General features: G+C 42.2%; 1 pseudogene; it reads right to left on the reverse strand.

The window, feature by feature from the left end:
* Window positions 1-208: 208 nt before the first annotated feature.
* LOC113925545 lies at window positions 209-13,090 on the reverse strand (annotated as a pseudogene).
* Window positions 13,091-19,081: the final 5,991 nt, after the last annotated feature.

Below are 19,081 nucleotides of genomic sequence, written 5' to 3' on the forward strand. Positions count from 1 at the left end.
GTTTTATTCACCAACAGCTCCTCCCCACCTTCTCCCTGCCTGCTGCCGTGCCCCCTGCTGCAGCCCCAGAGTCAGGGAGGGCTTCTCTGGTCCTCTGCTGTTACGGACCGAGAGGAGAGGTCAGCAGCAAAAAGAGCTTGGCAGCCAGCGGCCAGCCTCCCGCGGGGCCACAGGGCCAGCCGGGCCCGCCCTTCCTTCAGCAGGTGTGCTAGCGCTTGGCCTCCCACTTAAGACTGGCTTTGATATCACTGACGGTCACGTAGCCATTCTTTCCTGCCAGCTGGGGCACCACAGGGTGACCCACACTGAGCTCAGCTGGAGCCGACTGAATGCGGTGGGTGCCACCCACGGGGAATGACCTCGAAGCCAGTGCCAGGTGCCTTAACTTTCTTCATGGCCCTGATCAATTCGCCTTGGCTGACATCCTGTGCGAATCTGCCCCTTCCCTTTAATTCGTCTTGCTGTAGTTCCTCCAGAGTTAGCAGACCTCCATTCCTGTGCTTCGGGGCCACACACACTTCAATCATGTGGATGGATTCCCAGCTTGCAATAGAAAGCTCCCACACCTACCATCTCGGACCAAAATCCTTTTCCAGAGGGCAGACAATCCACCCCAGTGGTGGCCCACGTGTCCTGGAACTGCACCCAGAACTCAGGATCCTTCTGGATCTCCTGCTTGTGGTTGCTGGCAAATTCCTCCAGGTTGGTCTTGAACTTGTCCAACTGCTTCAACATCTCAGCCAAGACAATTCCTCACTCCTTATACTTGGCCTCTGCAAGCTTCTTCTTGGCAATGGCGCCGGTGGCCCTGCTGTCAGGACCTTGGGTCTCCCCTGTTATTATAGGATATTTTAGTTAAGAGCTTTCTGAATGATAAAGACAGAAAATCTTACTCAAACCGCCTTACTCAAGAGGAGGAATTTATTTGGATTATGTAGTTAAAAATCCAGGGGTCATGTGGGCTTTAGACACAAATTCAGGGTTCAAAAGTATTGTTAGGATATAGTTTTTCTTCATCTCTCGGCTCTGCCTTCCACTGACTGGCTTCAGCCTCCAGTTCCATATGGAAGCAAATGAGTGCCGAAATTCCAGCTTTATACCGTCTCAGGGTCAAGCCCATTGAGAAAGAGTGTCTGCCCCTATCCCAGAGCCTTTGCAAAGATTTCATTGAATCTTAAAAGCTGTTATGGGCCATGTGTCATCCCTGTATCCAAACCTAGAGCCTAAAGAATATTAGGCTCTCATTGGCCAGAGTACCTCTGGGTTGGGGATGGGAAAATCACTAGAACCACTGGATTGAGAATGGGGATGAAGTTCCCAAATAAAACTCAGGGAGTGTTATGAAGAATGCTAAAAGTCCCAAAAATCAGAAATGCCCACAAAATAGGGAAAAATCTAAAGTTTATTCATATTCAAATTTACTACATTGATTACCGTGGCTTTTGACACATTCCACAACTGTAGGGGACAGCAGTGTGTATTGCCAGTAAGGCAGAAGATGAGCACCATCGGGATTGGTAGAAAGAGTATAGGACTAGGCTTCAGGATGGCTGAGTAATAATCTTGTTTTGACCACTAAGTTTTCCATGTGATCATGAGTAATTCGTCTTACCTTTCTGGTTCTCAGGCTTTTTTTTTTTTTTTTTCCTCTGTTAGATGAAAGAAACATCTGCCTGCATTACTTATCTCAATGGGTTATTGTGTGGCTAAAATCAGATAAAAACACTATGCAAGATGAGCACATGGTTTTATTGGGTTTATCAAGAGACATATTTCCATATAAATATTACACGTTTTGTTTTAGTAAATGGTGATGAGGCTAATTCACCCAATGATTTTTTACTTCTAAAGGTTATGCAGTTCTTGAATTCCTGACTGTAAAATTGAGGTAAGTTTCTTTTATTGGTTCCAACAACTGAGTCCAAAGTTTAACCAGATATTCATTTACTGACATCTTACTAAAAAGGAACATTTGAAGAGTTAGCATAAGATCTGAGATGTAGGTAATCCATTAACAGATTTTTTTTTCATTCTTATTCGTTCCTTCCACAGATATTTTTGAGTACCTACTAGGTGATGAACAGGCTAGATGTGGTTCGGAATACAGCTTAGAGTTAAGGTAGCATTAAGATATTAAGCTAACAATCACACAAATGGATCTGTAATCACAAACTGATAAGAGCTACAAAACATTTCGATGGAGAGGAATGAAAGAAGGAGGCCTCTCTGTTGAAGTGACATTTAATCTGAAACCCAAATGATGAGTAGATTAGTCAGTTGAAAGATTAGTCATTAGAAAGTGGTGGTGGGGGTGGCGGTGGTGAATCAGACTCAGGAGTGTTACAGAGGGAAATGCTGGTGGGAAAGTCCCATACTAAAAGTCTACTGTTTTTGTTCACCAGCAACCCTATCCTTTCTTTCGGTAATCCAAACCTTCTCTCCTGTGGGGAACTCATTGCCTGTTGTTTTGATAGATTCCACTAGATATCTGAATGAGACTGATCACAGCACTCTCCTTCCCAAGCAATGGTGATTGGTTCATTTCAAGCTAGCTAGCTAAGATGTTCCCTGGACTGTTTTCTTATAGAACATCAAAAAAAAAAAAAAAAAACCAGAACCATTTAGCTGTGGTTATTAAGCAAAGAATGTTTAATAATGTGAGAGTTTGCCCACTGTACGGTGAGAGGGGGCATAGTCCACTCAAGACTACCCTCATTTCTGACAACAACTGCTAATTTGGTAGTTCCCCAAACTACCCTCACTTCTGATAATTCACTAGGACTCAAAGAACTCATTCAAAGCTGCTATACTCATGATTACAGTTTATTACAAGGAAAGAATGCAGATTAAAATCAGCCAAAAGAAAAAGCATATTGGCCAGTAGGGTAGCAAACCTGGAGCTTTCAGTTGTCCTCTCCCTGTGGAGTTAGGATAGCATGACTCTTGGCATCTATGTGTAAACACACACACACACACACACACACACACACACACACACACACACACACAGTGTCCAGAGTTTTTATTGGGGCTTCATCACCTAAGCATGATTAATTGAACTCAGGGCTGATCTCAGTCTCCAGAGGTCAACTGATGGCACCCAACTCAAAGTCTCCACCTTAAATCACATTGCTGATTTTGCTCAAACCCCCCACCCTAACTCATATTGTTATGGTCTGGTTGGCCTATGGCCCCCAGGTAAACAGAGACACTCTTATCAAGCATGACATACCAAGGGCTTAGAGATTACTTCCCAGAAGCCGAGGAAAAAGTCTGCACCTCTCTTTGGGTAAGGTTAATTTTTCACTGCACAAATAGACATCTCTGACAGTGGCTATCTTGCCCACATGATGACAGTCATGTTAAGAAGGAATCAAAGATAAGCAGAGCTAAAAAATGAAGCAACAGGGCATTAAAGTCATAACTTGAGTTCTTGGAATAAGTTATGCCTGAAGTCAGCTGCTTATTGGGCTCACACTTATGTGAGCTACTATATTTCCTTTTTGCTTCAGTCTGTTTGAGTTGATTTTTGTTCTTGCAGTTAGAGAGGTTCTGAGGTAGGAAAGAACTTGCTGATTTCAAAGATTTGGGAGCAAAGCTGGAATATAATGAGCAAAGGGATGTGAGTGCTAGATAAGTCTAAAGACATTGCAGGGGCGAGATCATGTGAGGATTTGTATGCTCTATTAAGGATCAGGGAATTTATTCTAAAATGCAGTGGGAATTTTCTGAAGGATTTTAAAAGGAAAGTGGTGTTACCTGATATATGTTTGTAATCATATATATGGAGAATGGAAGGGGTTGTGGGGAAGAGTGGAGATGAAGAGTAGCTACATTTGACAAAAATAAGGAGGTGAAATGGCAAGATACGATGATTGATTGGCTATGGGTGGTGAGAAAGAAGGGTGTACCAAAAATTACCCTCAGGTTTCTGGCATGAGCCACTGGGTGGATGGAACTACCATTTATTGAGAAGGAAAATGGAGGGGTAGGAGTTGGAGATCAGTTTTGGATATGATAAATTTAAAAAGCCTGTGAGTCATTCCTGTAAGAGATGGGTTTTTAAGAAACCAAGAGAAGATAGTATGTAGTGAAGGCAGAAGTGACCTAGGTCAAATCCTGAGAATTACAGTCAGAACCAAAAAGTGTCTGCTGGATTTAGAAACATGGCAGTTCTTAAGGACTTCAGCAAGAGCGGTTTTAAAGGAGGGTGGCAAAGAAGCCATATAGATTGGGGTAAAGAATGAAAAGGAAGCAAGCAATGAAGACTTTGCATCGACAACTTTCCTAATACAATTGTCTGTGAAAAGAAGTAAAGAGAAAACTGACCAGGCACGCGCAGTCAAAGGATGGTTTTTAGGGGGTGTGGTGTTGGTTGTAAGATGGGTGATGCTTAGTTATGTCTGAATGCAGATAGATTCCACTAAAGAGAAATGTGGAAGATGTAAAGAAAAATAATGTGCTAGTTAGGGTAATGATTAACGATAACCCACTATGACAAAAGGATCCAGCAATATATAATAGGTCAGACACAGTAGAAATTTCTCACTCATATTAAGTTCTTAAGACAGAAGCTCTTAATGGCAGGTGGGACTCTCCAACTGATGATTCAGAGACCCAGGCTCTAGCCATCTTGTGGACCCCTCCCCCACCTTTAGTATCTGGGTTCCATGTTTGCTGTGCCCTTTATCAAGTAAGCAGAAGGGAGAAGAACCATTCCTTCTTTTTAAGCTACTTGGTCAAGAAGTAATCCACATCACTTCTCATCACATTATATTGACAAGAACTAAAGGCAAGGGAGGTTGGGGAACATGGTTTCTGGCTGGCCAGCTACTTTCTAGCAACAACCGTATACTGCGGAAGGAGAAGCCTGAATTTAGAAGGACGATCATTTCAGCTGCAGGTAATAACCAACTGAACACATTCTCTGAGAAGGCAGGACAGAGTGGGATCCAGAACACATGTGGATGAATTTGCCTTTGAAAGGAGGAGGGACAAATCCTTCATTGTAAGGGAAGGACGAAGAAGAAAATGAGGGCTTGTATTTTTATCACCAAGCGCTTACAGTGAGTGCCAATTAGAGGAACAGAATAAGGGTAATAGATGTTGAAACCTGGTTGTGCCCAAATTTGGAGCCCTCACCCTCTCTTCCAGAATTTGGCTAAAGAATAAGGACTGCTGGCCACCTACTTTAGCAAGAATTTTTACCAATATCATAGAATATATGAGTAGGCATGGCTGATCCTGGAGAAAGTTAAGATTAATTCCTTTGGGGACTAGTCCCCACCATTTTTGACCTCTGTCATGATAACCTAAAAGAAAAACTTGGAGAGAATGAAGTTTTGTCTTAAAACGAGCACATTTTAAAACAGAGCCAAAGGCTTTGCCCTCCCTTGAATGTAATAGCATAAAAAACCAAACTGAAATCTTGCTAAAAGTAACCTGGGGGGAGGAAGCCAAAAGATGAACAAGAACTTGCTCTCAGCCTTGGGGAAGCCAGGGGGGCAGCTGATCAGGAGCTGGGGCAGGTTAGCGAGCTTTGACTCTACAGCTAGAGGTGAAGCCTGCAGCACACATTCAGAAAGCCCTGCTATACTAAGCTTCACGATCTTGGCTTCCGGACAAGAGAGAGAACTTGTGACTGAAAGGGACACTTCAAAAAGAATTTCAATGAGGCACAACTTGAGGAAAAACAATAAGTTGCCCAGATTGCTTGGATCATGGACAGAGGGTTTGGCATGTGGACTGAATGTCATCAGCTGAGAACACAGCCTTGATGGGTAGCTATGGAGCCTGCTGCCCACGTGGTCCCCTTGGGCTGGCTTCCTGGTGAATACTATTTGTGAGTGCCAATCCACTCTCCTCTGTTGGCTGTTTTTTCCTCCTTCCAAATGATTCCCACGGAATCTTTCCCACCCTAGGCACTGTGATGTTCTTTACTAAGATGTCATCATAGTTTGGCTTTGTACACAACTTTCCTTCGAGATGCACGGCAACACTGATGGTATGAATATAAAATGGCTCAACCCTTTGGAGAATTATTTGGCAGTCCCTTACAATGATAAACCTACATCCACCCTGTCACCTAAGTGTTCCATTCCTCGGCATTTACCAAAGGGCGATGAAAACCTATGCTAACACAGACTTTCATAAAATGTTCATAGCAGCTTTAGTCATAAAAGCCAAAAGCTATACATAACCTAACTGTCCACCAACAGGAGAATGGATGAGCAGATTGTGGTACATCCATACAACGGATTACTTCTCGACAATAAAAAGAAACGTACTACTGATAAATGCAACAACACGGATGAATCTCAAAAATAGTATGTTGAGTGAAGAAAGCCAAACACAGACACACATACACACAAAATCATACAGTATGTTTCTGGGGCGACAAAAGTGTTCCATATCTTGTTTTGGGTAGTGGTTTCATGGATGTATAAAGCTGTCGAAACCCTCCAACTGAACATTTAAGATCAATGTTGTTTCTCGAATATAAATGATACCTCAATAAAAATAAATCATCTTCCTTTGTGAAATGCTGTTCACATACCCTTTGCATAGTCTCAGGTGTCAAGTGCTTGAAAATAGGCTTCCTGTCTCATCTCATCCCTTAGAATGGCACATGAGGTAAATCCCAGAATTCAGAGGCAAACACCAACAAACGAATGGGGGGAGATTGGAGGGGGAGATGAACCATGAGAGACTATGGACTCTGAGAAACAAACTGAGGGTTGTAGAGGGGAGGGAGCTGGGGGGATGGGTTAGCCTGGTGATGGGTATTAAAGAGGGCATGTACTGAATGGAACATTGGGTGTTATACGCAAACAATGAATCATGGAACACTACATCAAAAACTAATGATGTAATGTATGGTGATTAACATAACATAAAAAAATAAAATAAAATAAAATAAAACAAAGGTACAAGACAAAATGCAACTGAACCAAGGAAGAAACCAGGTGAGCGCTGGGGCCCTGCCAAGTGGCACTGAGGTTAAACTCTGCTGGCCTTTTGGCCAAAAACAGACCCCTCTTCTCGTGTGGCCTGGAAAGAAGTCAGTGCTAATTCAGCTTTATTGGCCCCTGGAGTTTACGCAGAGAGAATTCAGCAGGTGTCGACCCCCTATAGTCTTTTGTGTAGTCCTCCTGAACTACGGATTCGGCGTCTGGTGGGAACCTGCCTCCCCGTTCACAGACAGTAGAGAAGAGTCCCTTCCCTGAATTCCTATTGTGTTCTTAGCTGCACCATACAACTCAGCATTCATTTTATGCTAATATGGTATTTATTAGGCAGCCAATATAATGAAATGGTTAAAAGGATGATCTTGGTAGTCAGAGACCTGAGTGCAAATTCTGTGACTCATTATCTGTCTAAATTTGGACAATGCACACAACCTCCCTAAGGTTCAGTAACCTTTTGTGCTGGACAGGGGGATTTCCAAGAGGGAAGGCTGAAGAGGGATGTGCTATACTTGCCAAACTTACCAATCAGTTTCACCCTCTTGGCAGGAGTGTGGGGTTGGTAGGGGAGAGCAGGGCTGTTGTGCTAATAGCAAGAAAACATCAGCAGTGGGGACAAGGCATTCTCCCCCTAGCCATTTGTATGCAAGTTCATCATTTTCAAAGCTTGTCCATCTATCTTACCTACTGTGAAACAGGTACTATTATACACACTTTATAAATACAGAAAATGAGAATCAAGATCTGTGTCTATAGCAACATAAAGCCGACAACAAGCAGCTAAACCTTCTATAAGTAAACAAAGGGTTTTCAATAATTTCTATTAATGGGCCAATATTTCTAATATGGGCAAATATTTCTCATTTCAATGGAGAATTAAATACATAAAAATGCCATCAGTGGACACTTTGATAAATTTTGACAAGTTGAACATATATAAGCAGTCATCACCTAAATTAAGAAATTGAACAATTCCAGCACATCCAAAGACCTCTCTCAGCCTCGTGCCCCCTTTAGTCAACAGAACAACCCTTCAAAAATAACCATATCTTGACTTCTGCTATGGACTGAATGTTTATGTCCTTCTCCAAATTCATATGTTGAAAATCTAGTCCCCAGTGTGATGGTATTTGGATGTAGGCCCTTTGGAATTGACTGGAATGAATGCCCTTATAAAGGAGACCCCAGGGAGCTCCCTTGTCCCCTCTGCAATGTGAGGACGCAGCAAGAAGATCCTGTCTCTGAACCAGGAAGCAGGTTCTCACCAGACACTGAATCTGCTGGGTCCCCTAATCTTGGACTCCCCAGCCTCCAGAGCCATAGGAAATAAGTGTTTGTTGCTTCATCCGCCCAGTCAGTGGTATTCTGTTATAGCAGCCTGAACCAACTAAGACAACATCTAACACCCAAATTAGTGGTGCCTGTTTTTGACCTGTGTATAAATGGAATCACACGGAATCACACGTGAGCACTCTTTTGTGTCCATTACTTTCATTCAGTTTTGTGAGATTCATTCGTGTGGTCGTGACTTCTGCATCCTCATTGCTGCATTGTCTCCCACTGGGAGGACAGACATGGTGTGTCTATCCAACCTCAATGGAGGGGCTTTTGGGTAGTTCCCAGTTGGGGACTTTTATGATTCGTGCTGTTAGTAACACGTATGTCTGTTGGTGACCAAATCCATGTGTTTCTGTTTGGTGGAGCTGCGGGGTGCCAGGTTGTGTGTATGTTCAGCTAGAGCAGACCCTGTTAAACAGTTGTCCAGAGGATCTGTCCCCATTTACACTCCTACCAGCAGCAAGTCCTTTTGTTCCAGTACTCGTTACTACTGGTCATTTCCATGTTAGCCATTTAGATGGCGCTGGGGCACATTTCGTCTTCAGTTTGATTTCAGTACCAATTGTTGGCAGCTTTTTCTTTTTCTTTCTTTCTTTTTTTAAATTTTTAATTGTGGCTTGAATTTCATGCTTTCCTTTTATGCAATGGCTGAGACACCTTCATCCAGTTTCTTCTTTTTATTTAAAATAGCCCATCCTACAGGAGATTCTGATGAGTTCTTTCTTTTTTCCAGCTCATCTTTCCTTTGTTTTCTTTCCCTAATTGTTGCTTTCTGTCCCTCTTACATGTCCTCCACGGCCCCCTTGAGGGCTACTCCTCCAGGTGACTCTGCAGCATTCATCAGAGCACCCAGTCCTGAGGATCTCAACCTTGTTCCACACAAGGTTGAGATCCTCGGGGCCCCTGGGTTCAAATTTTCTCCCCTCTCTAGTCTAGTCTCGTTCATGCCCATCCTGGGACGAGTTCTAGTCCCACTTCTTCAGTAAGCCAGGCCCTAAAAACTCTCAGGTATCAAGAATAATTAACCGTTCTTGATAGTTTACAGTAGCCATAAACTTCACAATATTCCTACACACTACACAAAAATCCTACACTTAACAGGTGAGGACATAAAGACACAGTTAAGAAAATTTCCCAGTTTTCCCAGGGTTCCCAGAACCCTGACAGAACCAGGATTCAAACAGCTCATCTAAGCCCAGAGTGCATGTTCTTAGGACTTTGGTGAATTTATGAAGCTACAAAAGCCTACAAAATCCCTGTTGTCTGTTCCACTCATCTGATGGTTATATTTAGATCCTTGTATCCTTGGCCATCCTTTTATTTCCAGCATCATGATTTTGAACATTTAGGATCTTCTATTTGATTCTGTAGGGCATGCAAAGAGTGGAAATATTGACTGAAAAGGAGATAAAAGTAAAAACATAAAATTCCTGTGTGAGAAAGAATAGCGTAAATGAAAAGACAGATGACAAACCAGAGGAAGAGTAAAATAGATGACAAAGATTTAATATCTTATTACATAAAACCCTTTTATAAATCCATAAGGAAAAAGGCAAGCAACCTATTAGTTAAATAATTTTTTAAAGGATAACATAAGAGTAAAGTAAACAATTCACATTAGTGGAGATGATTAATTCACAAAAAGTTTTACTTCACCGGTAATCAAATGAATGAAAATTAAAATGATTTTTTACTTTTTTTCAAGATTTTATTTATTTATATGAGATTGAGAGAGAGCGCACCAGCTGGGAGGAGAGGGAGAAGCAGGCTCCCCGCTGAGCAGGGAGACCAAAGTGGGGCTCGATCCCAGGACCCTGGGACCATGGCCTGAGCCAAAGACAAACGCTTGAACCGCTGAGCCACCCAGGCGCCCCTGATTTCTTTCTTTTAACAGAGGTGGCCTGGCCAGAGGAGCATAACCCACCTTCAGGTGGTTGGGACTTAGGTAGAGAGTAGGTCTCCAAGGTGGGGGCTGAAATGCTCTGGCTTGTGGGGAGACAAAGGGATCCCCACTCCAAGTCCTGTCTTTCCTGCTTTGGGGCTCAATGTCCCGCCATCTCGTAGGTAAAGTTACTGGGGTTCAACCCGGCCCAGTGAGTGTGGGTCCTGCTTTAAGGGTGTCCTGGTGTTCATTTCACCTATACATGAAGATGTATCAGCATATATATTAATGTAAAAGCATATACTTTATAGTTTCTTTATGCTTTCCTATACTATTTATCTATTTATTTTGCAAGGACACTGTGTTAGTTTTATCCTTTCTTAAAGTTATTTCTGTCTTGGGAAAACAAGAGTGTACATCACCCCTTCTGGGAGGCAATACCAGAGTCTCAACCTCACTGGAGTCTGATGGTAGGGGTTCAACAGTTTGGGGGCAAAGAGCGACATTTCTAAGAAACCATTTATCATTCACTCGATTTTTTTTAGAAAAAAAGATTTTCTGACAGTGTGTTTCTGGTGTGAATTAATCATGTCTGGACTCTGTCTTCAGGACCCAGCAAATTGCTTCCCTTCCTCCCCTTTTTTCCTGAGGATACAAGAGGGCCTACAAATCAGCCTTCTAGGCTCACCCACAGGATTACCTGGCCCATCCAGATCCCAGCCAGACTGCGTGCATTTTGACCATTCGGGTGTCCAGCCTTTCAGATGACCTATTAAAAATCTGCATTACATGCTGATGCACCTGGCAAAAATCTCACTGTGACCTCAGACCCCAGCCTCCTCCCCTCTGACTCCTCTCCGGGCTTCTCCACTTTCAGCCGTGAGTTTACTAATCTTCACAGGAGACTCTTTGTAATAAATAGTATTGTCTATCATCTATCGAGTGTTAATGTTATGCCAGGAATTGACATATGCCTTTTAATCCTCCCAACAATCCTTTTAGTTTAATATAATTACTATTTTACAGATGAAAAAAACAAGGGACATCAAGAAGAGCACAGCTAGGATTCAAAGTCACATCTGTCTGGCTTTCTTCCGATCTGGAATCTTTCTCCCCTCAGCTTTTCCTTTGCCAGGAGAAACCCCTGACTTTGTTCTTTGCTAAAGGTTGGATTGCAACCACCACCAGGTGATTTGCTCTCTCTTTTGATCATGTCTGTGAAGGCCATGAACAGTTTCCTTGCATTGTTATCTGCTTAGATACCTGTATGCTCAGACCTGCCCACTAGTCATTTCCTGAATGTTTACTCTCAACACCTGTCAATCCAGAGCAGTCCAATGAAGAGACCCCCCCCACCTGTCTCCAGTAATGCCTAGCATCAAATCTGTTTCAAGTTTGAGTGACAAGATACCTTGTGCTTCTCTTGATGGGAAGACTAGGCCCTACCAGAGTATATTTGTGTTTTAAGAGAACAGTGTATCCAAGCAAACTCTAACACAAGAAAATTTTCTTTTTTTTAAAAAATATACTTATTTTTTTTATTGAGGGGAGGATTGGGGGAGGAATGTGAGCAGGAGGAGGGGCAGAGGCAGAGAGAGAGAGAGAGAGAGAGAATCCCAAGCAGACTCACAGAGCCTGACGCAGGGCTCCATCTCAGAATTGGGAGATCATGACTTGAACCGACACCAACAGTCAGACACTCAGGTGCCCCAACACAAGAAAATTTTCTTTTCTTTTCTTTTCTTTTTTTTTAAAGATTTTATTTATTTATTTGACAGAGAGAGAGACAGCAAGAGAGGGAACACAAGCAGGGGGAGTGGGAGAGGGAGAAGCAGGCTTCCCGCTGAGCAGGGAGCCCGATGCGGGGCTCGATCCCAGGACCCTGGGATCATGACCTGAGCTGAAGGCAGACGCTTAACCGACTGAGCCACCCAGACACCCCAAGAAAATTTTCTAAAAGAAAGAAATTCAGAACAGAGTAGAGAGAGGCACAGTTAATCCTTGTTTTACAAAAAAGGAAGCAGAGTCTCAGAAGATCTTTGGCTTAGCCAGAAGTAAAGCACAACATGTGAAAATGAAGCTCTACCTTCTAATCACTGACTCCAAGCCTCACACTTTTTCTGCCCCCACCCGGTGCCCATCTTCATCAGCCACAGGCCTGCACTGAAGCTTTCCTTCCCCGGGTCCTCACGCCTGAGGGAGAGCCACTTCCTCAGTGTCCTGGAGAGGGGCTGGGACAGGGCTGCCCTCCACCCCTCCAATGCTTTGCGCCATCCAGGCTCACAGTGAACCCTCTGGATAAGTAAAAGTGTTGTTAAGAACACCCTACCCGTCACAACATTTTAGATGTCATTATTATTTTATGAGCTAAAATGCTTAGCTCTTTATTACCAATCTCTCAATTTTTGACCAAGGCTATGCTCCCTACAGTACTTCTAAATTCCATAAACTATTTCATCCATACATTTATCCAGTAAGTGTCAAAGCATAAGGAATGCTAGGTCCTAGGGAGAGAAAGAGCCCCCCTACTCCATAGAACTACAGGGTTAATTTTATAAAATTACTTGTTCCAAATTCACTGGATTCTCCTTGACTTCCAAGCTCCCCCAAGGCACACTGTGTGCACACTAGCTTTGTGTTCTGACCCTGGCAGCACTCACAACAGCTTGTATGATCCAAGAGCATCGAGCCAAATCACTGCTGTCATCTTTACTCCCCGGTCCCATCCAACAACATTGTTTCGCTTCCACACTCCATGCCTTCTGCTCTGGGCCTCCTTTGTCACAGTGCCCACATTTAGCACCCCGCCTTGGTGGGGAGTGCCACAGACTTGCACCCACTCACTGCTTCCACTGTTGACCTGAAATCCACCTGCTGTAGGGACAGGTGGAGGGGCCAGGGGCATAGTCCCAAAGTATACCTGATTTCGTGTTTGCCTCCTAACGCCTCTAGTATATGGTGGGAACTCAGCAAATGTGTGTTGAAGGAAGGGAGGAGCCAAATACTGAAGTGACTTGTGTAAGGGACCTGGTTTAGAAGAGGACTAGATGAGAATCCTGGCTCCCTAAGTCCCAGATCTGTGCCCATTCAACTCTACCACCCTCAGTTTACAGTAGCCTCCTACCGGAAGCAAAAGGAAGATGGATAAGAACAAGGGAAGGAGGAGAGAATATAGAAGAGAAAGCACAACAAGATTTGGGGTTGAATGTATGAGTAGTGTTACAGCAAGACCAGAGCTGACCGTTTCCAGATCTAAGGTAGTCTGCTCCAAAGAAGATCAGTTATATTTATGGATAAATGGTCTGTTGCCCAAATTCTCACCCTTGGAGCAGGCCTGGATGAACACTTGACTCCAGGCATAATAAAAGTAGCTTAAAATTCATATTTATAAAACTTAAATGTGGCCATTTACCTTGCATCCCACTTCCAGTTATCAAGATTTTTTTAAAATCTCATTTAAAAAAATAAATATGACCTTTTCCTACCCATCCCAGCGAGGGCAATGTCTCTTAAGAAGTTATTATTGTTTTCATTGCTGTTACTTTAAACATCTTCAGTGGATCAAGCATATTAGATATTAATTAGTTATTTTGATTTAATTAGCATGCATCAAATAATATTAGAAACCCCAGTGGAAATTTGAGAAATTTTATTTCAGAATGTGACTTAGATGTGTTTTTTTTTAAGATTTTATTCATTTATTTGAGAGAATGAGAGAGAGAGAGAGAGAGAGAGAGAGAGCGCGCGTGCCCGCACATCAGAGGGGGAGGGGCAGAGGGAGAAGCAGACTCCCCGCTGAGCAGGGAGCCCGATGTGGGACTCGATCCCGGGACTCCAAGATCGTGACCTGAGCCGAAGGCAGTCGCTTAACCAACTGAGCCACCCAGGTGCCCCATCAGATGTGGTTTTTATGTCCACAAGGTATTGGCTGTACTGTTGACCAAGACCGAGGCCCGGGGAAGAGAAATGGTGTTATTTAAAAAAAAAAAAAAATTGACAATACGGACAGGAGGTCTGTCAGAGTTTGACAAAATGGTTTTGGAAATTAAATTTTTTATTTAATGGGAAAAATGTTATATTGAAAACTATAAAGCAATAAATACTTCCTATAATCCCATGTACAGTTATTTTATATTTTAGTATATAATTATTCAACATTCGCCAAATAGGTGTATTTTCTAAGAAATCTCAAATTATCAAAAACCACAAACAGATAACACGGAGCGAGGCTGGAGAGGGGTGGCTGGGGAGGAGGAATGGGAGAGAAAATTTTCATTACAGAAATACTACTAGGTACTTTTAGGTTTTGTCCTTTATGACTGTATCTCCTGTCAAAAGTAAATCACATGTAAACTTAAAACCAAGATTTAAAAAACATTTTAATGGGAACAGAAAGTTGTAGACTCACAGTAGAATAGGCTTTTTTTTCTATAGTAATTTCAATAATAAATGTCTTCATAGCTGCAGGTGTATTTGGTTATTGCAGCTTTAAGAAAAATGGCAGATCAAGAACTACAATAACAAACACAAACTCTTCCTTCCTTGCCCTTTACCCCACATAGTCAGAACCCTCTGAAGTCCTACCACTTCTGCTGTGCACTTCTGTTTGCAGCTCCATCTGAAATAGCTAGGGTAAGCAGCAGCTTTTTCTCTATTCTGATGATGCTAGTTCTGATCAGTTCTAGTTATTACTAAGAGTGGTTCATATAAATTATGTTCCACAATTAGGAAATTATGCTATATCCAGTTCTTGTTATGGACACTAGCTATGGGAGATGGAATTTCCCAAATTATTTTTCTGAACAATTTTTTCCAGGTGTGTTTACACATACTTTTACATAGAAGTTATTTTTTGTTTTGCTTTGTTTTTACCGAAAAAAAGGATCACAATAAACATACTACTTTAGACATTTTTTTAAAACCCCACAAGGCATTTGGAAACTCTTTCATGATAATGTAGAAATACACTATCTTTTTAATTCATCACATCCCATTTTATCTACCCACAATAATAGTTTAATTAATCCCCTAGACATGCATATTTATTTTCTTTTAAAGAAATTAATACTTCAAGAATTTGCTTCTTTCATTCCACAGGGTTCTATCTTTTCAGTACCTTTACCGTGTTAGTATATGAACTATTAAAGTGCATGTTATTTCATTATCATTTAAAGATAGACACTCCGGCCAATGAAGGTTGAGATTCCTATACGCCATAGCAACCCTGGGAGATAACTGCCTTCGCTGAAGCTATGACAAACCCAGGAGTAACTGAGGTCCACCCAAGGAAGGTAGGAGTTGTGCATGACTCAGCATTCTCCAGTCTTTATTTAATCAAGTGCAAGGCATTGTGCTAAGGAAGAGGGAGGGAAACTAAACTGGGTCACTCTAATGGTCCAGGACACTTATAATCCAGCAGGGAAATATACATGCATAAAGCACACCGAAGTAAGTATGATACCGGAAAGACTAGTAGATAAGACCAAAAAAGTAAATAAACAAAAGTGTTCTAAGAAACACAGAAGAACAGATTAAATTAGGCGGGGGAAGGCAGCAGTAGAGTGCTCTCAGAAGAGCAGGTGGGACTGCAACCAAGAGAAGAGAGAGAAGAGGCTCTAAGGAGTTAACGAGAGTCTAGGCTGTTGACATCGGCTTGATTCAAGCTGCTCAGAGCTGTAAAGCCTTTCTCCTGTTCTCGCTCTGTACTTTTTAGTTCTCTCCTCCTGAGGCTGCTATGTTTCTGGGCACGCCCAGAGGATCTTCAGCCTTTACAAACCGGTTGTGCAGAGCCTGGCATTTCAATAAGAAACAAAGTGCTGAGTAACAACATGAAGTCAATCCATTGCTTGCCAAGAGCTGGGAGGCCTGGGTGGTTTCCCAATCTTAAAGAGGCAGAAAAATATTAAAGCCAGACTCCCAGGGAAAAACCTGGATGGATTCACCAAACCAGAAAAGGCTATATGCTCACTGATTTAGGGTAGCAGCCCCACCTGTGATTACTCTTGTTCGTTCCCAGGTCAGATGGATGAAAGTAGCTCTCAGTCATTTTGCCTTTCTTCCATGACAGACTAACATATCCCTAAATGGCTTACTTTTGTGAAGAATCTTTCATGCCCTGTAGAGCAGAGAAAATTTTCAGTCAGTCCTGGGTCAAAGAGGAAAAGTTGAAGAGATCTCAACAGGAAATGACTCTGCTATGAAGAATTCAGAGTATAAGTGAACAATAGTCTGGCACAAAGGATGAGTTTTAGGTACCCAGAAGCAATAAGGGCCCACTGCCAGCTCCAGTGGTAAAACTCCAGTCGGATGAAAGGTACCAGTGCTCCAGAGGATATCACACCTGGATCCATCACAGCCGTGTCACAAGTCTTCTACCAGCTCAGCTAGTATTCAACATCCTGGGGCCTTTTTTTCTGATGACTTATGTTTGACCACTTGTTCTAGGAACAGGGTACCAAATATTTAGGAGGCCTCATGGAGTCTATAACTGAAATGACCAACAGAGCAACCCAAGGAGGACTGGGGCCAACTCAGAAATTTGTTTTAATCTTCACTTAACATTTAAAAATTTTAAAAATATGATTATAAAAATCATATCTACTCCTGATGGAATATTTGGAAAATCAGAAATAGATAGCATAGGAAAAAACCACAAGTCCACCACTGACAAGTATTGAGTGTATTTATTTTCATTCTGTGTTCTCTGCACGCACGAATGTATAAAATTAGGATCACATGATACATACATGGTTTTATGTTAATTTTCATCTAACATTGTACTATAGTCCTTTCCCATGTTATTAAGTATTATTATAAACATTGTTTCTAATGGCTGTACAATATTATATTCTACAGGTATAGATGGCAATTTATTTAAACATTCCACTTCTTGGGGCACTTATATTGCTTCCAGGATTTTTTATTTTTATAAATAACACTGTGATAAATATCTGTACATATAAATATTTTATTATAATTAATGTATTTCCTTAGAATTCATGTCAAGAAGTAGAATTAGTCAAAGAGTGGGCTCGAATTTTTTTTAAACTTATTTATTTTAGAGGGAGAGCGCACATGAGTGGGGGGAGAGGCAGAGGGAGAGAATCTTCAAGCAGACTCCCCGCTGAGTGCGGAGCCCCATGTGGCTCTATCTCACGACCCAGGAGATTACAACCTGAGCCGAAACCAAGAGTTGGACGTTCAACCAACTGAGCCACCCAGTCACCTCTCTAATATTTTTCTTTTAGTTATAAACAGATAAACCATGCTGTATGAGCAATATATTATGAAGTCTGCACCTCCAGCAGATCTCTCTGAATCACTCCATGGGTGAGTCAGGGATTCCATGCTCTTACTCAGTAGTCTCATTTTGTACATTTTACCTGTGGTCCCTTGAGCTTCGTCACACCCTACCCAAGACCCCAGTCTAGCCAGTGTTCTCCCATAGCTGATCACCTTTTTCACTTGAAGGATTTTAAAGCTACTCAACTCAGTGGTTCCCTCTTCTTCCCTGGCACCTCACATCCAAATGATTTGAAGGAGCGGGTTCTCTGAGCCATGGGATTAAATTCTCTATTTACTGATCTTACTACCTGCCTGTCTCTACACATCCATATCTGTCTTCTCTTCTTTAAATATCATGTATAGGTTGTCAACACCCAAATTAATGTCTCTAGTTCAAATTTCTACCCTATGCTCTGACTGGAAATCTAGTTGCTTACATGACAACTCTGTTTGGATGTCTAATAAGCATCTCAAACTTAGTATGTCTAATACCAAACTGCTGATCTTTCCTGCGCCTGTTTTTCCTGTAGTCTCCTGCACCTAAGTTAATGACAACACCACCTTCTACTTTCTCATGCCAAAAAACCCTGGGGTTCTTTTTCTCTGTCTCTCACACACCACATCCAATCCAATAGCAAATATTTGCCTCCTTTCTCACGGGATTACTGCAATAATCTCCTTACTGGTCTCATTGCTTTTCAGCCTATTTCTCAGTACAATAGTCAGAATGGTCCTATTAAAACATAAGTCAGATCATGTGACCTCCCTGCTCAACCCCAGCAAAGGCTTCTATTTCACTTAGAGTAAAAGACAAAGTCTCTATAACGCCCAGACACGATCCGCCCCCTCCTGCCTCCTCACTCATCTTACTTTATGTCCTACTGTTTTCTCCTTTGTTCTCTCTGCTGCAGCCACACCGGCCTTCTTGCTGTTCTTGGAACATGCCCAGCACTTTCCTTCCTCAGGGTCACTGTACTTCCCATGGCCTTCTATCTTCCTCCCAGATTTCTCCTTCAGGTCTTCCTACACAACATTTCCTGGCTATAATGCCAACCCCTGCCCCAACACTCCATAGCTCCTTTCCTACCTGATTTTTCTCCATCACCAATAGAGCATGTTTATTGGGTTTATTGTCTGTCTTCCCCCACAGACAGAGAAAACTTTTGTCTGTTTTGTTCGTTGCTATGTTCTCAGCACCTCTATTAGTGACTGACACATAACTGGCACTTCAAAACTACTTGCTGAATAAAGTAAAAGTAAACTATGAAAAAGCATAGGTAAGGAGTTCTGGGTCAGCAGCATGAGAACGTGGGAGGCACCAACATGTCTCCACTGGACATTCTGATTCTTATTCTAGAATCCGGGCCAAAAATACACAAAAGAATCAGAATTACTGCAGGTCAAGCAAACGAGGCCAACTGTCTTCTAGATATTCTTAGGTATTTTTGTATATTGTCTGTTTTATGCAAAGTTCTAAACCTGTGTATGCTAAAGCAAACCAGGTTTTAATAAAGATTATATTGGATTTCTCAGCGTTTCTGTTTGGTCACGAATGTGGCAAGGGTTTCTGAAATGGACCCAGTATCAAAAGCAGGAAGGAATAAAAACAAAG

Source organism: Zalophus californianus, chromosome 2, assembly GCF_009762305.2.
Source record: "Zalophus californianus isolate mZalCal1 chromosome 2, mZalCal1.pri.v2, whole genome shotgun sequence".
NCBI classification, from domain to species: Eukaryota; Metazoa; Chordata; class Mammalia; order Carnivora; family Otariidae; genus Zalophus; species Zalophus californianus.